The sequence below is a fragment of the Leptidea sinapis genome, chromosome 23, assembly GCF_905404315.1.
Source record: "Leptidea sinapis chromosome 23, ilLepSina1.1, whole genome shotgun sequence".
NCBI lineage: Eukaryota > Metazoa > Arthropoda > Insecta > Lepidoptera > Pieridae > Leptidea > Leptidea sinapis.
In genome coordinates, this window is record NC_066287.1 from 6,272,099 (window position 1) to 6,298,470 (window position 26,372).

At 34.3% G+C, this 26,372-nt stretch overlaps 1 protein-coding gene across 3 annotated transcripts in view; it reads right to left on the minus strand.

The window, feature by feature from the left end:
- LOC126971352 (potassium voltage-gated channel unc-103) overlaps positions 1–26,372 on the minus strand; it is a 76,495-nt gene that overhangs the window by 38,978 nt on the left and 11,145 nt on the right. The window lies entirely within an intron of this gene.

A 26,372-nucleotide genomic window follows, 5' to 3' on the forward strand; every position in this document is an offset into this window, starting at 1 on the left:
CCTTATTTTGTTTTGTCCGTGACCCACGTATAAATTAAAATAGCTATTATGGTTTATTAATTAGTAATAGGCAATATAATAGTCTCATTTGTTCTTTCGTTGCACGCCTTAAAAAACTCTATTTCAGCAATCAAAATTCTGTAAATTAATGTATTTTTTTAATCTACTTTGAACTACGCGCGAAAACGCGTATGTGTCATGGCGGCCGCTTAATAACAACATGACGAAGTGACGTCATTCATGTTTCAGTTAACATGGTCGATTGCCGTGTTATATACATTGATTTTATTGAATATTTTATTATTCGTAACATTTAAATTAAAACTTAGTAAATAAAACTGATTTATTTTTACATTTTATTTATATGTAACCAAAGTACTTAAAAACTATTTATTCATTTAAATAAAACACTTAAAGGATTAAAAGACGTGTATAATTTTAACTGTGATTTTACATTAGATTTTTGCGTAAAAGTTTCATTTTTATTTTTATTTTAGTTAACCCGACGTTTCAAGACCTTTCCAGATCTCGTTTTCAGGGGGACTGCAGATGAAATGAGTCAAAGATACTATTTGTCATAGTTGTCATTATGAAGTTTAGCGCCTTTTATTGCCTCAGAGGTGGTATTTGCTATAGACAGATTGTTTTAGGCAAAATTTACTGACAGTGTTCTCGTCTATTTTGGTATCTGTAGTTGTGGGTTTTAATTTAGAGATTATTGAATCCCAGGTGTTAGATAACTTTAGACCGTCTTCTCTATTGAAATTTGGGTGTTTTTTAATTTCAATGGCTTCACGTACCAGGGAGTTTTGGGAGAAATCTATTCTCTTTTACCAAAACTTTAGGTTGGTCAAACCGGATCTAGTGGCTAGGACGGTCTGTGATGTGTTCACATACAGACCGTCAGACTTACGGCCGTTCCCAATATACTATCTACAGGTAGAGATAAATTACTGCCTTCTACTGTCAGTTATTAACTGTCAATAATCGGAAGCTGTCCCAATATACCCGATAAGTCATTCTTATCGCCTTATATTAGGACGCGTGAATTGAAATTTCCATACAAACTTCTATCGCTGGTAAGCTATACGTCGTCCCATCGACAGAGAGTGTGTACGGATAAGGTGAGTTAGCGTCGATAACTTTATTGGGACAGAAAAATCAACTATAGTTACGATTTTTATCTCAAGTAAGAGATAGACTGAATATTAGGAATGGTCGTTAGAGTGACGTCTGTGTTTGATAGCCGCAATGTGTTCTTTAAAGGCCGTTCCCAGTATACTATCTACAGATAGAGATAAATGAATACCTTCTACTGTCAGTTATTAACTGTCAATAATCTGAAGCTGTCCCAATATACCCGATAAGTCATTCTAATCGCCTTATATTGGGACGTGTGAATTGCAATTTCCATACAAACTTCTATCGCTGGTAAGCTATACAATTGACAGACAGCGTGTACGGATAAGGTGAGTTACCGTCGATAAGTTTATTGGTCCAGAAAAGTCAACGATAGTTACGATTTTTTATCTCAAGTAGGCCACAACCGGAGATAGACTGAATATTGGGAATGGCCGTAAGTCGGCTTGAGATATTGCGTTTTGTTTGCTCAATGTAAGACAGGCCACAATCGCAGTCCAGTTTATAGTGTCCCGCAGCTTATAATCATACGCGTTTTAATACTATAAAAGTGTTTTACTTAAATGTGTTACACTAGTGTTAATCAAAGAAAATACTAACTATTTATTATTTAATCAATTAATACTGTTTTAAGACATTGGTTAGTATCGCGGGTTCATGTGCTTAATTTAAATATTTTTGTAGAACTATGCATCTATGTATCACTAATCATCACGCCAGCGCACGAGGTTGAAGCAATTCGCGAGTTTCAAGTCAAATTAGAAAAATCATTTCCAAATGAATCTGGCTATTATATTCACACCCGACTTGTAGATTTCCCCCTTATATCCTATTACCCTCATAATGCTCAGCTAGCTTAAAACAGCCGCTAAGGAGTGATTATTCTCATTCTGACTTAGGTCAATAGAAGAAGACAGTGAGAATTTTGCTATTTAAATGCTTTAAGTTAGCAGACAATATATAAGGGGGGTAGACATTATCACGTTTACACAAACAAACAATATTTTGATTTTTAATGAAAGCTTAAATAAAAACTTCTCTTTCATGTTTTATGGTAATGGTATTGATACCAGTAAACGTCTCATGTGATTCTTAGCATAATAAGTCTTGTCTTTGAAGGTTTAAATAATTTGTTATTGTTAACTCAATTTTGGGATTAAATAAACAAATTTACTTACATACCTACCAAAATATATGAACGACACGGGATTCGAACTCGAGCCTCAAGCGAAACGCGCTTTAACCACTTAGCTAAGTGTCCGGATGCCACATGTTCGTTCAACATATTACATATATTTATATGAAAATTTAATATACAATCATAAAAATCGTCACCTTTTTTCTTACTAGTGATTTTCATTATTATAACACTAGAAATAAGGGATTGCTTGTAACTAATTCTAGTAGGCTTCATAAAATACATAATAGCTTTAAGGGTAAATAAATGTATACACTTTTATAATAAAGTACCAGCCACTGTTCAGGCATTATCTATAAATAAATTTAAATGTTTTATAAAAAAATGGCTTTGTCATAAATCCACAGCTGAAATTCCACAGCTGAATTTCTAAGTGATCGGACAGCCTGGATGATACTAGATTATATTTATTTTATAGCAAAAGCAATGACAGTACAATATTGTTCTTTTATTTCGTTGAGTATTAAAAGAATGCCATTTGTTTCCAAAGCGGTAGTAGTATCTAGTATATTAGAAATGATATCAAAAAGAATTCTGAAGGAATCAATATTGAGAAAATAAAAATGCGTCAGACATTAGAAAATTGACTGGAGATGTCGCTATTTCAAATCTAAGCAATTTGCTTGGATAAATTATACGTCTAACGTTAACTTTTAACCTCTATTTTTTTCGACGTCATCACAGATATCACATGTATAAATGATCTAAGTAAATTGTTATTTTTAAGGCTTAGCGGTTAGAGCTTTGGGCGTATCCTAGTGGCATGATGGCGTCAAATCCCGCAACGACCACACATATTATTATATACAAAATAAATTAGTTACATAGTTAATAGTTACATTAGACTGATTCCAATCAATCAATGTTAAAATGATTGATTCAATAGCTCGTTTGCTTGTTTCGATACTAAATAGAAATAACATTCCTAACTCTTTTCTGTGTATCTTTTCCTTAATTTAAGTGTTACAATTAAAAATTTGTTGAATTTTCCAGTTCAAGCTCAACAGGGACGATATCAATACTAAAGTTTTATTATAAAGTTAGTAATCCTTTCAAGCATATATTAAAGTAAAAAAAAACTAGTGGGAGGCGTCTTTGCACAGGATGCCGGCTAGATTATGGGTACCACAACGGCACCTATTTCTGTAATTCTGTTAATGAGTAAGCATTACTGTGTTTCGGTGTGATGGGCGCCGTAGCTAGTGAAATGACTGGGCAAACGAGACTTAACATCTTGTCTCAAGGTGATGAGCGTAATTGTAGTGCCGCTCAGAGTTTCTGGGTTTTTCAAAAATCTTGAGCGGTTGATTGATACGCCTGCATTGAGCAGGCGTATCAATTACCATCAGCTGAACGTCCTGCTCGTCTCGTCCCTTGTTATCATAAAAAAAAACTTGAGGCATGTGGTATGAGTCTATATTTATTTTAAGAAACCGGATGATGAATTGATTATGGTTTGTCACAAAATACAATTATTTCTACATAATATATTGCGTTACATTTTACGACAAGCATTAAATTAGTAAGGTTTTCCATTCAATTAAGTTTGCTACATTTACAATACTTACTCTCAGCTATTTATACTAATAAAAAATAATATACCTATAAATATTCTAGTTTTGTGTATTATCTACTCTATGTCTTGTAATCTAATACTTACCTACTCTATGTTACTCTATCTTGCAAGTGCCTATAACTAGTTATTCTTAAGTAATGATATTAAAGATGAGCAGGTTGCGACATTACTAATATCCATGCTTATGTTTGCTATATTAAATGTATGTTGTTATAGATACATACGTTGCATACACGAAATTCTTTACAGAATTTTTCATTGGACTAAAGAGAAGTGTATGAATACTTCTAGCAACACATCTTCATTTTATTGTTAAGTCATTCATGCTTCACTAATGATAACGATTACCTGGTGATTTTTTTGCTATATGTACAAAAATTTTACTTCATATGCTATTAAATGATTTCATTCCTATAAATGCCATATCCTACATGAATTTATTAGATCATGCTTTGTTTGTGACTTTTCTCTATTGTTTTTTGGTGCTGAAAAGTCGCAAATACAATAAAGAGTTACAATATCACGCTATTCTCCTACTGTGATCGATCCAAGTTGCAACTGTCGTACGGCCTCGATAGCTCCGGCCGGCCCAAGCCGCGTTGGTTCCGAATACAGCGATAGAAACATTAACACACAATATTAATTGCAAAGCATGTTTACACACAATTACACCCTTGTCTTGTTATTGATCGCGTAACGTACAAAATATAGTTTCGTTATTTGAGGCCTAAAGTGAAGCCTGCCCTTTACATTCGGCTAGGAGGGATAACAATTCCATAATAATTAATCGCGTTTAGCAGCAAAATAACACATTGACGCACACCAATAAGCTGAAGCTCGTGATAAAATAAGAGAAAACAGTTATTATATTGAATAAATATATTGCACGGTTTGAAAATAAACGAGTGATCGATATAGGTTAAAAGAGTTTAGCGACACTCAGCGAACAATGATGGTAAAGTGTCTTCGCACATACAGACCTTAAAGACAAAGGAATAATACACATCTAAGTCTGAAAATAAACATAAACGGGTGTCTACTTGTCATTAAGGCGAAGATTAAGCAGAACAACGCATTCAAGGTGTTTTTAGACAAGTTTTTTGGTGAAAATATAGCATTTCGAGTTATGAACACTACTTAATCCTTTTACACATTTCCATAAGTCTTATTTGTAGGTTGCTAATGCTTGCTGTTAGTTATAGTTAACACTCCAGAGCCTTTTTGAACTACCACTTTTCCTTGCAGTTAAACAAGTTTTAACATAACGTATTTTTTTAGTACGACTCTCAGAAAAGTTGTTCTTATAGCAAGTACTTTTTTGTGTAGGTATATTTATTCAGATTAGTAATTAATAACGAGGATTGTAAGCATATAAACTGTTTTCCACGCAAGATTGTTGAATATATTGGCTTTGTTACATAGATGGCGGGCTGGAAGCCGTATACTCAAATGCCGTACGCTCAAGGTCGCTGGCATTTAGTGTCACCTTAAGATAACAAAATATTTCCTTTTGTTTCTGTTTCCTTTGTGTTAAGGCGCGGACTAGGATTGTAAACGCTATAACCAATAGTACAATATTTGTGTTGATCATGTGGCTAAGCTGCAAACAGGCATTTATTTTACTGGTTTTCTTTTGTATATTCAAAATAAACATGTTAAATTTAATAATTGTTTGGTTTAAGTTTTAGTAAAATACAAATTCTTTTAAATTCTTTAAAAAATTTAATGTTGTTATCGCTGAAAATTCAGAGATTTGTAAGTCCAAAGTTTATTTTTGGGAAGCAACTTCCAAATTTTTTATTGGATATCTCAAATTATATATAAATATTCTATTTGGATCAAATTTTTCTTTGAGTCCTTCTTTTTGTAATATATTTTTTGCGTCGGATTATTTTCATTGCGTTATGTTGTAATCGACTCTCTAAGAAACCAATTTTTATGGATATTAAGGTATGACCGCGCCTTAAGGCGTTGAAGACGTTTTCTTTCATACCGAAGAATATTATTGATTTCCTCTAACACTGATAAAATGCCAACACGAATGAAGGAACCTTTTCGATATAAATAAATAACATACACAGACATTATTGAATACAGTTTTCGATTGAAACTGTTATGAATATTTAAAAATCAGTCATTTTACGCATACAAGTATATCTTGTATTATTTAATAATCTGACGACACACAAAGCGTTTTTGTTAATATTTTTTTGCGGCTGATAGTGAGTGGAATGAGCTGACTTTTGTACCCGAATTTATTTCACATCATTACTTTTTTTTGTCTTACCTACCCCTTAAGAGACCCAAGAGCCAATGGTTTACTCGCACAAGATTGCCATAGTTTTAATTTAGATTTAGAAGGATTTTTAATTAATTACAAACGTAATACAATTTTCTTTACAAAACTTTGACATGCTAAAAATATAGTTGTACAATTTAGTTAGGGGAACTTTGGTGTTTTTTTTGCACTGTCTATAAAAAATAGAAATGTAATGAAAAAAATGAATTTTCTTCTCATACTCTGTAGATAAAATTATTTTTGTAAAAATATAAGCTTTATATAAACCGTCAAAAAATAGTTTCAACTATGCGCTAATTTGGCGATTTTTCGGGATAGCTTCCTTAAGGGTATAATTTCAAAATACATTGAAATTGCCTTTCATCCCAAACCACACCAATTTTTCAATTTTGTGATAATATTAGTCGAAGTAATATACAGTATAAATTTTTCAAATTTAATTTTGCTTCTTATATTGTGTTTTCTTTTTGAGTAAAATGGTAAAAAGTGCGCAAAATTCTACATTGCTGTTTTTCTTTTCTTTCGAGAAAATTTATTATAATGGTGTTTCGCTTATATAAAAAAACCAGCCCTGTCAGCAAGTCACGTATTGAGAAATAGAGAAAAAAAAAAAGCACTATTCTGAAGGGTTCTATAAAGAAGTAATATAACCCTAAAGGGTTCTATATGTGTGAAGATACATACCAACTTGTCGTCAGAATGTGGCATTGTAGTGTTCTCCTATATCGATCACGGCGGGACAACAAGTAAAGGTAGTGTCGGTCAGAGATACGTAATTACCTCCTTGCCGATGGCGGGCAACCCGTTGAGGCCATTACAGGGCGGTTCGAGGCGTACGACGCTCTTGCGCGAGCCGCGGAAACTGGTGTCGCGCACACGCACCGAGGAGCGCCAGGCGGAGGGCCCGTCAGGCGGCGGCGTCGCGAGCAGCGGCGCGTCGCGGTCGGGCGCACGCTCCGCCATACCGGGCGCGGCGCCGCCCCGCCAACGTCCTCACCGGAAGCCGCCGTGCTCCGAGGCCTCCAGGTGCTCACATTCCAGCACAGCGCGCTCGAACGCCGACGCCGTCTCCAGTAGCGCGATTGCCGTGTTTTGCATAGAGCCGAGCTCGTGACCGCCCTCTCCGAGTGTTGCTTGCTTTATGTTACACCGCGCCGGCGGAATGGAACGCGACCTTTGACCCTCAGCCGCGCGATCTACAACGTAACTCGCGCCGCACCTCGGGAGGCTGTGTGTTACACGCACTTAGTGTTACAATGTGACACGCTGTGTGTTACACGCACTTAGTGTTACAATGTGACACGCTTTTATTAATTACTTCATGGACTTCAGTTTGGTGCAACTTAAGAGATAGAATAGTTTTTATTTTTTATCCAAATATTTGTCTTTATACAATTTGACACGTGTTTCACCACTACACGAGGGATCCTCAGGACATGTTGACTCGCCAAACTCTGGCACGAGACTCTGCCTGTCTCGTATAGGCGAATCACGTGTCGAATTGTATAAAGACAAATATAGGCAGAATTAACACTAAGGAAAACTCAAAATATTTGGATAATTATGGATTTCCGCAAAGTAACGCCTACTTCAATAAATACGCTTTTATTTATTATTCAGGACTTTATAATTATACTATAGACTGGGCACGAGAATAGTAGACACATTGTTTACCAAGGAGAGATTTTCGTAATTCCTACGAGGGTGCAGTTAGTGGGCAAGATTCGTAGGTGAGTGCCTCAATACACCCAAGAAGGTGAGTCTCCCTTCTCTATGACGGACACATAGTGGTTTATATTTTATACTACGCCTGCGAGGAAAATAAAAATCACATTTTCTCGTTTTCATTCTGTCAAAGTAGCTTTGTATATCAAACCGTTGAAGAGCCAAAAAAAATCTCGTTAGAAATTAGCCCGGATATTTAAACAGAATTTATACACTTTCATAGAAGGCGTAGTATAAATTTAATTAAAACTTAATTCGACAAGGTCCCATCCCATTCCGATACCGCGCGAATTACACATTATAACTTCGATGACTACGCTGTAGTGCTACGCCGTATTCGACTTATGTACTATGGTATGGTTTGCGAAATAGAATTCATAAATAAAATAGGATTAGTGAATCAGGACCAGCTACCACAGTAGTGTCTGAAGGAATACGTGCAGTTGTTGTTTATATGCTAAAAACTGTTTAAACAGAGGCAATTAATGTTATGTTGACTGAATAAGTTACAGAGAATTAAGTTATAAAGTAAATATTGATTACTTAGTAAGGCCTAGAGTTTTCGTGTCATGTGCATGCCATAACATATTAAAAGCACTGAAAGCTTTTCAACAAGGCCGTACATTTTCAACACAACATCAAGGAGTGCCTACCTAGTACCTACTTGTTCCATTTTATACTTCGCTTTATGTTATGAAACATGGTTGTTAAGGGACTGTGTTTTATTGAACAAGTATTTTCAGTTACTTAATATTTTGACCTAATAATTGATCCTAATTAATACTTTAGTATTAACATACTAAAATCATATTATTTTTGAGTCAAGTAAAGAGCAAAAACAAACTCGAATAATGTTTAAAAGTGTAATTTTTTTCTACTTAACTATGAATTAATTGAACGACATTAAATGTTTAATAAGCTGTGTAGTACCAGTCATTGTAACACATTAGATACGAATAAAAAATGTTTGTTATACTAATTTCGTAAGTGCGTAAAGTAAATGTGTATACGCTGTCTTACATAACTAAAAATCTGGAAGATGTGCTACGAGCTATTTCTTAATCATTCTCTGACTCAATGTGTTCTTGTTGAAGAAGTTTTGAATGTTGAATGAAGTAGCTATCGGCTTTAAAACCACAAAGAGCTTGAGTGTATAATGAACTATAGATAATGTAAATCTTGTTGTTGAAGATGACTTTGTCTGCGAACCTTTATTGACACTCTTTAAGAGCTGAGGCAAGAGTGCTACTTCAACTCAATCATCTACTTTCTTAATGAAGCTACATAAGTGAGTAATAAGGAATGGTTAAACGATTGAGTTAATAAGCCAGTAGGGTGTGCAAATTGCAAAACCTATGTTACTGAATTACGTAATAATAAAATATACATGAGCATGATAACTCTTTAAACATTAACGATCGAAAGAAAAACGTTGATGGATTTAATAATTCATAGGTAAGACTTAATAGTAACGTTCTAATGATCTAGTAATGAGGTTAAATTAATGCACAAATAATTAAACTACGCTGCTGATTAAGAATAAAGAAAGTATAAAACGAAGACAAAGGAAACCATACCATGGTAGTCATAACTCCAAGCATGGATCGCGATTTTTCACAAAATTAGCAAAGGAATGCAAAATTATGTAAATAAAATAAAATCGCTTAAGCTCGCAAAACAATAAACTACAAAATAACACCTTTGAACCGAAGCACTTTTCACTGTATCAACTAAGCACAGGACGGCACAGATTATTATTTATTTACTTTAGCACAAGCTCAACTCGGCCGTTCGAGACTTAGAAACTTGAAAGCTCTAAATGTAATCTATCACAGCGCAACAAAAACCGAAAGTTCGACTGCGTAAGACGGTACCCGACGATTTTACTTTTTAATGCAGTCGATCGATCTTGCAAGCAAACGGTCGCGCTTATTTGGTTCAAAATCTGCGTAACCGGCAAAGCGATATTTCAGTGGTAAAGCTCGAACAAAATCGCGTATACGCTCACAAGAGGCGAGGCTCTCGTAACGATATTTATGTAACAGTTGGATGGCAGTGTGAGAGGCGTCAGTGCCTGCAGCGTGTTTCCTACACTCGGACTGTGGGCGGTCGCGCCGTGCGCACGCAAGGGTTGGCCTGCGCGCGCCGTAGTGCGTTGTGCGGCTTGCGGCGCCCTACTTGGCCGCGGCGTCGATCGTCGCCACCGAGCGCTCCCGAACGCTCCCGACCGCAGGCGTGACCTCGTACAACCTCTTCGTCGACATCGACTATTTCAGCTGAAAGCATTGTCACCACGCCACGCGCCGACCGTACAATAGCGCACGCAATGCTCACGAGATACACTGCTATTGTGTTCATTTCTCTGCTGCAGACACTGTACAGTGTACAACAAATATAATGGCGTCTATTCTTCATAATATCACGAACAAACAATTTAAAATTAGATTAACGACGCTGTCTTTACTGATAATAATATCTTCTGTAAATGAAGTCTGAAGCTTTTGTATTGTTTATTCGAATTCAAAAAATACAATAGATATACATACAAGAAGTTTATATATCATACTTATATATTTAATGGAGGAGGAGGACACACGAGCGTACGGGTCATGGATAGGAAGTGATCACCACTACTCTTGCAACCCCCAGAGGAATTAAACACCAAAGTTAGGTAGGACGCGGCTGGAAGTTCCTTGAAAACCGCAGTGTAGAACAACACCTCCAGATGTCGAGCATGATTATTAAGTTCGAATCGTGTTGGTTGAAGGCTTAGCTAACTGGCGCAGACCGGGTCAACAGTTCTTTGACAGTCCACTTAATAAATACGGTAGCAGATACGCTACCTAGTGCCAAAAATGATCAAGCTGCCTACAGAGTACTGGGATCTCCGACTATGCTGATGTGTGTTGCAGCTTAAATGGTTCGAGCTGATACTGGGGTGCACCAATCCAGAGATGACAGCAAAACTCTATATGTCATTCAACCATTCGTGGTTTGAAGTGGCAACAATCCTAACGGTGAACCACATATAAGAAACTCAACGGCAACTCTTTTCAATCAAATAGAGTATTTTGCAATAGCTGTAATATACATAGCAAATTAGTTTGTAAATTGCTGCATCCAATATATGAATCGTGTTTAAATAATGTAAACTATTTCAATAAAAGTAATAAAGAATTAACTGTATGAATATAAATTATCGTATATTGGATGTATCAATCTTTAGAGCTTGAATTCATTGTTTGTGTAAGGATGATTCATAAACATGATGATTGTGATTACTGTCACAATTAGCTATCAAACAAATACAATGATTTATTAAATATAACAGGTCAACCTGGCACCACAAGCAACACCTGTTCACGAGTTGACGCATGGACCAGCCAATGTTCCCCTCGCAAATATTTGAGAGAATGAGATAACCTAGCACACGACGCCGTCGCAAGCAATGCCATTCAGTGAGCATGACGAACCATGTTATAGTTAATATAGCTTTCAGTGCTTTTAATATGTAATGGCATGCACATGACACGAAAACTCTAGGCCTTACTGAGTAATCAATAAATACTTTATAACTTAATTCTCTGTAACTTATTCAGTCAACATAACATTAATTGCCTCTGTTTAAACAGTTTTTAGCTTATAAACAATAAGTGCACGTATTCCTTCAGACACTATTGTGATAGCTGGTCCTGATTCACTAATCCTATTTTATTTATAAATTCTATTTCGCAAACCATACCATAGTACATAAGTCGAATACGGCGTAGCACTACAGCGTAGTCATCGAAGTTATAATGTGTAATTCGCGCGGTATCGGAATGGGATGGGACCTGTCGAATTATGAAAGTGTATAAATTCTGTGTAAATATCCGGGCGCAAATTTGTATTAAAATCAATTTCTAAAGAGATTTTATATTCATAATATATAAACATATATAAACTAAAAGGATCTACATTTTATATTCATGTTACATTCCATTATACAATCTTAATATAAATAATTATTAGGTGGACCAGGAGCATCTATTTTCCATACTTTTTTATCTTCTATAGATTCTTTATGAGAACCCCATTGTAGTTTTACATCTTCATTTCATTCCAAGAAACGAAGTAGAATCTACAAGTTTTAAAAGGTTCTCTCTTCTGTTCAATATTACACTTCTCGATACTTAATGTAAATAATATTTGGTAGGGAGAATTCAATACATTTTGTTTCGCTGGCGTTAAATGAAAAATTATTTACCATTTATATATATATAGATATGTTTACAAGGGACAACTTTATTTTATCTAAATTCTGTGAATGTCTATCAATATTATAAACTAATGAAGGGTCGTCTGCGAAAAGAACAATCTCACATTATTACGAGGCTACAAATGGCAAATCATTATCAGTCAATCATCATCAAAATAGTAAGAAAGTTCCTAGAATTGAACCCTGAGGCACGCCCATCCGCATTACAGCTCCTGATGAGTGTTCATTATTAATTACTACTGTCTGGGTTCTATTAGCTAAGTATGCAGTGATAAGATCAAGTAATTTGCTTTTTATTCCATAATAATGAGCATACGGATTAGGGTAGAATGCAAATGCTTTCGAAAGATCACAGAATATACCTACGACGTAACCTGATTTCTCCCAAGCATTAAATATGTGTTGAATCAACGCCATACCAGCATCAGATGTTGAACGAACTTTCGTAAAATGTATTTCGAATGTAAGATGTTATTGCCAAAGAAATGGTTTGAAAATCGATTTAATATTATTTCTCAAACATTTTACTAATTGTAGGTAGAACAGAAACTTTCCCTAATTAGTTTTCAAGGCTAGATAAATATTCATGTTTGATCAATGTCGTCAAAGATCAAAAAATTATTTCTATGAATGTTATGTGATGTTATGTGAAATTTAAATGCCAAACCTTAAAAGCTTTAATGTAAACTATAGCAACCAATTCAACTAAATAAAAACACAGGTAAATAATAAAATAGAAGATCAAGAGTTGACGAGAAATATATTATGCAGCAATTCACAAAAAAAATACTAAATCAGTACTTTACAAAAAACACAAACTCTTAACTTTCTTACTTCACTTCCCACTCCAAATCTTAGATTCTCTTCGATTATAGTTCTTTGGTAATCAAGCAAGGTACCCTGTTGCTCTACCTCCTTTAAAAAAAAAGAAAAGACACAAAAAGCAAAGGAATGAAGCATTAGGCAGAGCAGGAAACTAAAAATAGTACGTAGCGAAGACATAAGAAAGAAAACTAAGATTACCGATGCACTAAGATACGCGCTAACATTGAAGTGGCAATGGGCTGGCCACATTGAACGCTACACAGATAGAAGGTGTACAATAGAGACCATAAATGGAAAGAACCACCAATTAAAAGAAGCACTGGTAAACCAAAGCAGCGATGGGCAGATGACATTGTGCAGGCGGTGGGGAGAAACTGGATCGATCAGGGCAAGGATAGGGAAAAATGGAAAAAGTTTGGGGATGGTAATAACCAAAATATAAAACCAAAATAATAAGAAAAAAATAATCAATTTGATCACTTTAAATAAAACTAACACTTGATTTTAAGAACTTTCAATTACTAACATTTGATTGTAAAATATGGGTCATGGAATAAATGACTTATTTTTATTATTAACTTCCACACATATGAGAACTGTTTATAGGTCTGTTATAAAAGCGTTAAAATGAATCGAATCAGCACTTGATTCATATATTAGAGCTATTAAAACACGATGCTTGTATCGAATTGTGTTCAATATCAAGAACCAGACGCGTAACCGTTTGTTTTACTATGTAGCAAAATAAGAAGATTTCAATTTCATTTTATTTATATACATAATCCACAGCTCTTAAAAATATTTAAAATAATACATATAAACATGAACTGACAGCCAAAAGGGGAAAGGCGTGAATTTTAAGCAATCAATACACACACACGCACTGTCTGTGTGTGTGTGTGTGTGTGTGTGAGTGTGAAGGTATGTATTCCAACTGAAGTAATTCCAACAATTTCAAGATCGGCAACGCTCCTGTGATTCGTCTGCTGTTGTAGGAGAGTTGCGGCGGCAGTACTTAGCATCAGGTCAGCAAAATTCATACTTTCGTGTTTTATTAAAAGTACCTAAAGAAAGGGAACATGTAAAGTTTAGCGGAAGGTTAGTTGCTAGAATTATCTGGCAGGCGTCAATTTTCTATACAATTATTTGAAAATTTGGTTTTACGAAATGGAAATTTTTAATTATTCCTGCAAGGCTAAAAAAACTGAATTTGAAATTTTGTTTAGATTCTTTGACATTTTCCAAATGAAGTGACTCAGCAACACTGCCTGAAGAGAGAGACAAGAGTGCTTATGATAGTAACTGGAATACCAGAAAAAAATTTCAAAAGCAGAAGCTTACTTCCTGCTCAGAGCGGATTATAGTTTTGATTATTAGATTATGTTCAAAATTGCAGTATGTCGCTATTCAAATTCCCAGTTAATAACTTTCCAAGTCATTTTTATTTCATTTGATGATTTAATTATTTCTCTAATATGCATTGAGTTAGCAATAGTACATACCTTTTTAAATAACTTTATTATTAAAAAGATTATTTATTCAAATACACGAGAAAAGATACATAATGATCTCCTCACTTGGAGATAGCAGATAGTTCATATTATAGTGGTTTCCGCTCCTTTGAATACCAGTTGTTGCCCAGTCACCAGAGACCACCTTGAGTTGACTGGCTTCGGAGTAAATATAGAAATAAACTCTGTTTTATTTATCTTAAATTACATACCATACATCTCATCTGGATTATTGTTATAATTCAAATACAAGTTAGAGAGTTTTTCCGAAACATTACCTCTATATTTCTCCATACGCCTATTATTCATAAAATATTTACTTTTTAATTAGAGTACATTTAGTTAGTTCAATATTAAAAGAGGCTAACTGACCAAAGTGTTCTGATCTCAGCTTACTAACTAATGACTGAGAAATAGGTTTACAATTACTAAAAATATTATCACTACAGCTTTTAGAGGTGCTTTAAGTTTTGCCAGTCTCAAACAGTAAGAAACTAAGGGTGACAGACCTGGAATGAATGTGTGAGAGCTGTCAAAACCACTCACACATAAGACGCGGAGGTCAACACAGCATGCTTTGAAAAGATTGTGTTGAGGAAAACATAATGAGGAGCGAGTGTTAGAGCTGTATGGAGAAGAATCGTTTTGGAGGTCATAATGAGGCAATGTTCCGACAAGACAACGTCTGTCATATAGGACAGCTAATGTACTTTTGCTCTATAATATACTAGTGGACCCAACAGACGTTGTTCTGTAGGAAATTTCGGACACACGTCTTAAATATGAAAAATCGGTCCAGCCGTTAGGAGGAGTCCACTAAAATACACTATATGGACGGAATTGAGAATCTAAACCAATCTCAAATACACGGGAACACACAAAAATATCATCAAAATCGGTCTAGCCGTTTTGGAGGTAGTTCAATTGTGAATGTAAACCATTCTTGAATCCATCCGAAGACACACATCAATCTCAAATTCACTGGAACACACAAAAATCTCATCAAAATCGGTCCAGCCGTTCAGGAGGTAGTTCAATTGTGAATCTAAACCATTCTCGAATCCACCTGAAGACACACAGAAAGTTTCAATAAAATCGGTCCAGCCGTCTAGGAGGAGTTCACTGACATACACACGCACACAAGAATTATATATATAAAGATAGTCAACATATATAACATATTATGAATATTTATCAGAATGCCATTCTTAAATGTTTGCGCTTCCGTTAGCTATCGTTATCTCTAAAACTGATTTTGACTGGACTCTTGAGGAAAAACTGATTTAAATTTATAAATGAAAATTAAAGGGAAATTAAACTTGAAAATTATTGTTTGCAAAATCCAATTTAAAGGTCCAGTTACCGTTACGTAACCGTTAATTAACAACACGTCTTATTTAAAATGATGCAAAATACAGTTTTAAATTCTGACAGGTAATAAATAATCTTAGAATCTAATGTAGGCATAGGTGGTTTGCAATTATCGTGGTTTCCAGCGTTTGAGGTCGTGTTGTCCTTGACCCCTCGCGTGTAAATAGCACCCGTTTTAACTGCTGAATGTGGCCAAATCACTTGTGTGACTCCCAACCTTAGCTGCGGGCATTTCAATTGCTTCACATTTCAAAGCTTTATAAGAAACTTTTCAATAGACCTTTCAAAGATTCAATTTTACTGTACAATATACACCTGTTTAAGTAATACTTTCTTTTCTACTTTTTGGTTGATTCAAAATCAATGATGAGAATTGAATATTTTAAATTACGTGAAACGTTTATTAAACGGTTCAGAATATGGTAGTTTTCTGGAATTTTTTTACAATCGAAGGATCACAATTCATTAATTTCGCAACATACTGATTAAAAAGAAATTAAAAGAGTCATTACTAATAATGGACATAAATAAATCTAATTAAAATTTTATTCATTTACTTTAGTGCGTAAAAGAAAAAATGCATTCAAAAATACTTCGTTCAAACGTAAGTAGATCGGTGTGTAAGGGGGTCGCCACAATTTTATAAATTTTCATCTATACTGATCTCTGTTCCTAGCCGTTATTGTATTCGTAACTGTTTAAAAGATATCAATAAAAGTGTTTGAACTTTCTAGATTCACCCATCGTAATTGTACCAACCAACCTATTACTTTTTTTATTTTATAGGCACTTATAATTAGGTATTAAAAAGAGCGCAAAAAAAGAATGCTGAGAGAGTTTCTCGCTGCTTCTCTCTCAAAGCGCCATTTGTTTCCGAAGCGGTGGTATAAAAGGCATAAAGGCATAAAAGGCATTTATTTTCTCAAAATTGATTCCTTTAGAATTCTTTGTGATGTCATTTCTTATACTACTAGATACTACTACCGCTTCGGAAACAAATGGCGCTCTGAGAGAGAAGAAGCGGCGCAAGAAACTCTCCCAGCATTCTTTTTTTTTGCGCTCTTTTCAATAAAAATATACAATATTGTACAGTCGCTATAAAATAATCACAATCTAGTCCCAGGCTGTCCGATCATTTAGATATTCAGCAGTGGAGTAATAGGATTTACGACAGAGCCATTTTTTTTATAAAACATTTAAATTTATTTATAGATAATGCCTGAACAGTGGCTGGGACTTTATTGTAGAAGTGTATACATTTACCCTTAAAGCTATTATGTATCTTATGAAGCCTACTAGAATTAGTTACAAGCAATCCATTATTTCTAGTGTTATAATAATGAAAATCACTATTAAGAGCAAAAAGGTGACAATTTTTGTGAACATTTATTAAGTTTTTATAAATGTACTGACAATGAACAGTCATAATATTTATTTCTTTAAATTTTTCTTTGAGAGGCTGTCTATGACCAAGCTGATATATAGCACGAACAGCTCTCTTTTGCAGTGCAAACACTATATCAATGTCAGCAGCATGACCCCATTGTAATATACCGTACGTCATGATGCTGTGAAAATAACTGAAGTACACTAATCTAGCGGTCGCAACATTCGTGTACTCTCTAATCTTTCTAACTGCATATGCCGCAAAGCTGAGTCTACCTGCTAGATGGGTAATATGTGGACCCCACTGAAGCTTTTTATCTAACGTGATACCCGAGAAGACCGTAGTGTCCACAAGTTCCAATCTCTGGTCATTTATAAGTACGTTGGTTTGTACCTCCGCTGTGTTTGGTGAACCGTAAACACTTTGCTTTTTTACTGTTTAAGTGCAGATTATTCGTCTCAAACCAACGCACTATCTTTGAGAGTGCATTGCTTACCTCGTCATCAATATCCGCACGTCGCTTCACTTTAAAAATAAGTGAAGTATCATCAGCAAACAATACAATCTCATGGCTATCATCTACCACAAACGGTAGATCGTTAATATATATAAGAAACAAGAAAGGACCGAGAATAGAACCCTGTGGAACACCTATTCTCACAGGTTTACCCGAAGACCGTTTGCCATTTACATCGACTATCTGAACTCTTTCGCTTAAATATGATTTTAACAGATTTAGGGCTCTATTTTTCACTCCATAATGCTTTAGTTTTAGGAGTAAAGTTTCATGGTGGACGCAGTCAAATGCTTTTGACAAATCACAAAAAATGCCCAATGCATCCTGTGACTCTTCCCAGGCGTCAAAGATGTGCCTAGTACCCGCATTAATTGTTGATAAGCCCCTAGTGAAACCAAACTGATTTTTGTTCATTAATTTACAAGCAAAAGTTTTTCAAAAATTTTATTAAAAACAGGCAGCACTGAAATAGGTCTGAAATTAGCAGGGTCAAAAGAACTGCCCGATTTAAACAAAGGTATAACTTTGCTGTATTCCATGAGGTCAGGGAACACACCCTCATCTATGCATTCATTAAATATTATTGCTAATTCAGGTGCTATAATGTCAAGTATGTATTTTACAACATTAGTCGAATGGCCCCATAGGTCTTTTGTATTTTTTAGGTTAATTAATTTGAAGATTTTTATTATATCGCTACCTGTAACATACTTAAATTTCAAGTCAGTAGAAGATACTGGTACGTGTAATTTAAGCATATCATATGCTGCTTTTGGCGAAGAGTTAAGGTATTTGGTCGTGACAATCGGGATTTCGGAGAAGTATTTATCAAATTCATTTGCAATTTCTATTTCCGAATTTATAACGCGATTATTAATATTTAAACAGATAGAGGTGTTACGGCAATTCGATCTACCAGTTTCATTGTTAATTACACTCCAAGTCGCTTTTACTTTATTATTACTGTTTTTAATTTTATCTGCAATGAAACGTGTTTTCGCTTCATGACAAACTATTTTAAAGAGCTTGGAGTATTTTTTTACATATATTTTAAATTCTTCACTATTATTGTAATGTTTCTCATAATAAAGGTCATATAAGCGTTTACGACTTTTGTGGATACCCATTGTTGCCCAATCATTAAAACTATGTTTGTTGTTTACTGTCACCGTTACTGGAGTAAAAATCCTGTCAAATTCCTCACAGAAGGAATTGAAGACTAAACTACGGTAGTATCTAGTATATTAGAAATGACACCGAAAAGAATTCTAAAGGAATCAATTTTGAGAAAGTAAATGCCTTTTATGCCTTTTACTTCAAATGAATACATATTATCACCATTAGATTTCGTTTTCTATTACCTTTCCTATTATTTTCATAAGAAACAGGTTGAAAACATTGCGAGTCAGACTCTGTGAGTATCTAAGATGTTAATTAGTAAGAAAGCATTACTAATCTGGTATTATTTTTGATAATATTATGCGCACAATTGCCTAACTGGTACCTATTTTGAGGTTTTCATTTTGTTAACGCAAGTCCGTCATTCAGGTGGTTCATCGTGGTGGTCGGTTGGTGAATGGTTCTTAGCTGTGAGTGGATTCATGACTTTGTTTCTTTTTTTAGGCTTCCGTAGCCAAATGGAAAAAAGAACCCTTATAGATTCGACATGTCTGTCCGTCCGTCCGTATGTCACAGCCACTTTTTTCGAAACTATAAGAGCTACTATTGAAACTTAGTAAGTATCCTGTGAACCACATTAAGATTTTCACACAAAAATAAATAGAAAAAAATTTTGGGCTTACAAACTTCCACCGAAAACTGGTTTCAACTAGATCTAGTAAGTACTTTTGTTAATACGTCATAAATCGTTACAACGAACTACAAGAACTTTTATATTATGTTACTTGCTGCTACGGAACCCTTAATGGGCGAGTATTATAGTATATTGACAATTCGTGTAACACTCACACATTAATGAAAATCGATATTGTAATTAAAGTTCGTAACGTATAAACAAGGACGGATGATCAGTTTTCATAAGTAACCTTCAGGTGACCTGCATGACCACCTATCCTTGTAATCCATAAATAGTATGCTTATAATTATAATATTCTATTGTGGCTTTTGTGGATGTGTCACCACAATTTGGCCAATGTCAGATCGAGGTAGGCCAACAAGTAATCAGAGTCAATGTCAAACTAAATAATTAAAATTAGACTTAAACTAAGCGCGTTTAAATCGTTATTATGTTCGGAAAAGGTAGAGCTCGTGAGAAGAACATACAAGAAACTCTCTTCAGTCAATAGAGTATTTTACAATGGCTGCAATATATATGAAAATTAGTTTATAAGAACCAATTGTCGTGGGGCTATCGGAGGTCCGAAGATAGGGAGAGGATTCCGTAATCCTAAATTCCGGCCACCTGCTCTACTTCCGGAAGAGGAACCAACTGTTCCAGGGTGGTGTTGGGTTCCTCGTGCACACGTTGATGACGAGTCTCTCGTAACTGAGGTGGGGAGCATGTCGAATAGGGTAGCGTACCTAATATAATAATATAATATAATAATAAATAAATAATATTTAATAAATATATATTTTTTTTTTCGTGTAAGACATTGACTATTTGACGTTTGAGTGTATTTGTTGCATCATTTTACATTTTACATATATTGTAATTGAAATGTTCTGTAAATCTTGATATAAAAGAGTGGCAATGAGTTTCTTGCTACTTCTTCTCATTAGCTCAACCCTTTACGAAGTAGCGGTAGATTCAATAAGAAAAATATTTTATTTCTTTTGACATTCATAGTGTCATTTTCGTGACCTACTTGAATAAAATGATTTTGATTTGATTTGATTTGAATACTCAGAATTACTCAACGGTATAAGCTGAAGGTCATTCAGGTTTGCGTTTCAACTTCGACACACTCAGATGAGGAGGTGGAGGCCATGTATGAGTATGTATGTATCTTATATAGGTCTACGGAAAAGTCCGCGATGGCATATGTCTATCTCTTAAGTATAACATACTATATTTAATTTAATACTTAAAAAAATTACAATTATAAAGCGGTAATGTAAAAGCTGTTTACACAAATACGATATTAATCCTTATAATTTTATTACTACCTAATAGTATAAAATCATTCATAAATACGTTTCAGTTTAATTTTTAACTCATTAATTTTGTTAACACATTTCCGATCGCTTTTAACTGCATAATTCCCAAATACTTACATATTTTTTTGACATAATAGGGTCTGTCGGGTCAGCTAGTTAAAGTTAAAACATAGCTCTTTTTTTGGTACTGCACAGTATCCACATTCAGCCAAGCCAAACATAGCTCTTGAAAACAAAATATCGGTATGTTATCATACAACTACACGGATCGTCGATGCCACAGCCTGATTCCGATATTTTTCTTATTGTTTTAATCATACTATCTCGTTTATACCATTTCAGTATTGTTGTGCGGAAAAACATTTTTTAAATATACTGAGGTTCAATATTTGTATAGATAAATCATTATCTTATAGTAGAATATCGATCATACGGGTCATTTCATTTTTTTAATCACATCTAGGGACGATATGAGCAGAGCGTTCATAATCATCATCATTCGGAAGACGTCTACTGATCCATCAGTATTCTTTATACTATTCATCTTTGTCCACAAAGGCCTCCCCCAAAGATTACGACGACGATCGGTCCTGTGTCTCATCCTGCGTATTCCGGCGGTCTTGACCAGATCGTTGGTCCATCAAGTAGGAGGCCTAATAACACTACGTCTTCCGGTACGTGGTCACCATTCAGGGACCTTACTGCCCCACCCGCCTCCCGCTGTCCCTATCTACTAGTACCTTGAGGGAAAGTTGAAAACAGGCGCGATGTATGTTGTCACGTCTGTTAGTGGACAGTCGGTATAGGGTGTATAGCTGTACTTCAGGGTGCTCACCCAAAAAAGTTGGCCAAGTAGCCACCTCATCTCGGTTATCCGAGCAACGGGCGCGATGGCCTTCAATTGACCTGAAGTAGATGGTTCCGAAAGGTTCCTCGGCGGTTACCCGTCAAACGTGGTGGAGGTAGCTTTACCAACACGGGGGCTATGGGGGAGGGGAGCTCACTGGTTATCAGTGCCCCTCCATTGGTGGCAGAGTCGTAGTGGCTTGGCGCAAATGGGATGTAGATCTTGATAACCAAAAGGTTGATAAGTCCATGGGAAGGGAAATGCCCCACCCGCCATCTATCCGTCAAACAATGTGCCCTGCCTACTGCCACTTCAGTTTCGCAATCATTTCATTACAGTCAGTTTCGCAGGACGTTCAGCTGATGATAATTGATACGCCTTTCCCATTACAATGCAGTGCCACTCAGAATTCTTCAATAACCCAAAAACTCTGAGTGCAAGGAGCAACCATTCCTTAATGAAAATAATGCTTCTGCGCAAATGGCTTAGGCCTCATTTAATTGTTTACAATATTTACGCAGTCAAAGTCGGGGGCGGTGATTTAAAATGGAACCTTAAGCAAGATAGCCTACAGTGTATAATATACTACATTATATTCATTCTATCATTCACAAAAACAATTTTACAAATTCGAAAATTAGATACATGTACTTGTCGAATGCATACAAAACTATTCGTATAAAAAGGCAAAAGGCATTTATTTTCTCACAATTGATTCCTTTAGAATTGTTTTTGATGTAATTTCTAATACACTAGATACTACTACCGTTTCGGAAACAAATGGTGCTCTGAGAGAGAAGTTTCGGCGCATGAAACTCTCCCAACATACTTTTTAGCACTCTTTATACTAATTTTTATTTTAATACATTATAAAATACTAGCTAACCCGACAGACATTGTTCTGCTCATAATAAAAAAAACTCTTGCGGATGGAATTTTGGAATATCCGTTCTGACCTGACCTCTACTCGGTGAAAATAATATTCCTACCAAATTTCTTTAGCAATAATGGTTCCAGAGATATCATGATGAGTGACTATATACGTGGAAATCTATTAATATATAGATAGAATATAGATTGTACTGTCATTGTTTTTGCTATAAAATAATCAAAATCTAGTCCCAGGCTGACCGATCACTTAGATAGCGTAGCGAAGTAGTGTAGCAAACAAACAATCAAAATAAAAAAAAACAATTCAGTTTTATAATATTGTTGAACATAATTTGCATACTAAGTTGCCCTCAGTAAAACCCAAATACATATTTTGCATCAAACACAGGCAGGAGCCAAAGAAAATTTGAATAATTGGATTGATATTGTAATTAGAAACAGCTTTCCGACTCCGTGAAAAGTGGAGTGAAATGTGTAATTGACGACACGGAAAGCTATTAAATAGACAATCTCAGCACTGACTTGATTTAACTTCTAATCTAAATATACACCTAAATGAAACTGATATATTCTTTGTACCGTTATAAAAGATGTCATATTAACAACTTTATATGAATGCTTCCAGAGGATTTCTAATACCACAGAAACAGCTTTTCAAAATCCTATCTGAGGGTGTATTTCTTTTTAACTGCTTTACAAAACCGCTGTGTTGATTTGGGTGGGACTTTTACTACCGAAAATCCTATGGTAATCCTGTGGTATAAGTAGTAACATTCTCTTGTGAAAATAATAAGTCTTATAAATGACTTATTGATTTCACAGATTGGGTATCATCTTCAGGCCAATTTATAAATTTTACTGTAACGAATGTTTATTAAAAAAGGAAGCCCGCTGAATTTCTTATATCCTTTCTTTTTAAATATAAAATAAAATTATGAATAAAAAAAAATGTATTTGAATTAAAAATGGGTACATGATTACAATATTTATAAAACTCTATCATTATACTTCGTTGTAGTAATAAAATTGTAGAAAAACATTTATGAGTAAATAATTTCTAACGGTTCCTTTATTTTATCAAATTTAAATGGAAATATTTTCCATTATGATTTATTTTAATACGCTACAGTGTACACGAATAAATTATAGTTGTAGTAGATTACGTTTCTTTAAATACCAAATAGATGTTCACAACGGATGCTTTTTTTATGTATAATGATAGAAATTAGTTGCGAACCATAAACCAAGGAGGTGATTTTTTCAAAGCAAAATGCAAACAACTGATGAACAGTAACATTCAAATGGTCAACTGATACAGCCTCGGAACATAGGTTTGTAGAATATTTTGTAGCGACATTTAACTTTTACTTAAGTATAGGTACCATTTATTGCTAATATTATTCCAATTTGGATGGAATACAAAAAAATACTAGACACTATTTATTTGCGCTAGCCTAAAAATAGAATCAAATTATCGCGTGTATTAAATTATTATATTATCTATCATCTTATTACGGTAAAAACATTAAACAAAACCATTATTTTTAAGATTACTTTAGTTTTTCTTTTCTTGCGTTAGGGAAAAATTATCAGAGTGATTTTTTGCGATGCGCTCGCACACCGACACCTAAGTTCGACACCTTGACTTTAACTGGTCACCTAGTTACAATTATTACCATTTGTATCATACTTTAACTACCTACCGTAATCCTCTTGTAACTGATATGTCTACTGAGCCATAACCAATCGACGAAAATTATATAAATTTCAATAGATAAGTTGTAAAATATTTTTTTTTAAATTAATTTCAATCTTTTCTATAAAAATAATTTTTAAATAAACTTTATTTAACTAAATTATGCGATAAAGTATAATTTTAATTGGTTGTAGGTAATTAATACCTTCTTTAAAACAATATTGTTATTTCTACAAACTTACATAGCACGAGGAATAAAAAATTTAAGGATCTTTGTTATGTTACGCCAAAGAAGTATAACTTTTTTTTAAATAAGATTTTATGGTATGGTAACGAGACCTTTAAGACAAGTTTCATGTAAGCATGTAGAGAGCAGTTATATATACAAGTATAACTTTTATAATACTTTTTTCATGTAATGAACTGCTCTCAACCCAACCAATGGACCGTGTATGGAAAAAAACGAGCAAGGCTACACCTTATAAAAAACATCAAGAAACTCAAACCATTTCATTAGTGAACTATAACAGCTTAGATCTGGTTCTTTTAGAATTTTTTAACAATCGTACCACGCTGAGAGAGGTCGAAATAACATCGCAAATCTTTATTAATCGCAGTTTCGTGCAATTTGTACTTAAAATAACTGAACCAAATTCCATGAGGAAACTCGTTGCAGCGACAAATACATTTAAAACTGTGCGAGAATTTCTTGCTTTTCTTCAACACACAATAGTTTCTCATTTCGTTCAACAATTATTTCTAAACATCTTTGCAAATGGCTACGAAGCCACAAATATTTTTACGTTTGCTATCTGTATACTTATTTCTTTATATTTAGCAAAAATAATTTAAATAATTATTTGAATTAAAAAAGTTCAATGCGATAAAAGTATGTACGTAAATTTCTATTATTGGAGCAGTGTATTATATCTAAATAACTCGTATATAATAATATTTAATAAGTATAATGTGGTAGTTTATTACAATATTTTATGCAAAAGTTGTATAATGAGGGTCAAAAAACACGAGTGGGGTGGGTTGCGTTTCGTTTTATCTAGTTATACAATATTTTTTCTACGACTAGGAATTTTAAATAAAATAAAAATTAAAAAAGAAAATCTCACTAGTTTTCAAGTTGCCGCTTAAATGGGCGGGAAATGTATTGTATACATACATATCTCTGGTGAGTGGTTTCATTTTTCTTTCAATAAATGGCAAAGGTACTCCCATACAGCCAACGCGGGAAAATTACAAAATATATTATATACCTAGCAGCATCTTGGCAAATTATCTTAAAGTTATATTAAAAATAAAAATAAAATTATATATTCTTTCAAGTTTTTTTCTTTACTTGACATTAAAATGTTTAGTCTAATGACTTAAAGATGAAGATATTAATATGTATGTAGTATGTACTACGTGATATTACCTAATATTTCTATAAACCTACCATACTTAACCTAGATGTAGTTGTCTGTGGCACCAAAACAACTGTGCTTTTTGGCGACATTATACATTATAGTAAACGATGCTTTTTAGGCCATAGAGTATAGACTTCTTCAAAGACTGTAAAGGCTGTATAAATGACAGATTAAAGCAGAACAGTGAAAAAGTATAGAAAGGTACTTGCTATATTGTTAATATTATAAGCGTTTATTTAGAGGCAGACTCATTTATCGACGCCTTATGTTCCATTTTTAGCAGCAAATTTATTGAATGGATGATTTGTCATGTCCGTTTCAGGTATCGAATAGATAATGCTCCACGATCGGACTTGTTAAGAAATATACGTAATTAATAATATGTCGGGATAAAGTATTTTAGCATATAGTATGTATAAACTTGCAACAAATTAGTAAAATGTTGTTCGCAGCTATTTTTTTTTCTATGCGTCAAAATGAAGTGAAGTTAATTAAGACATTCGAAATAGTTATTTTTGCAACTGTTGTGAAATAATGGGTATTAATACACGAATGTGGGTGATAATAGTATCAAATGAGTGTTTTAATAC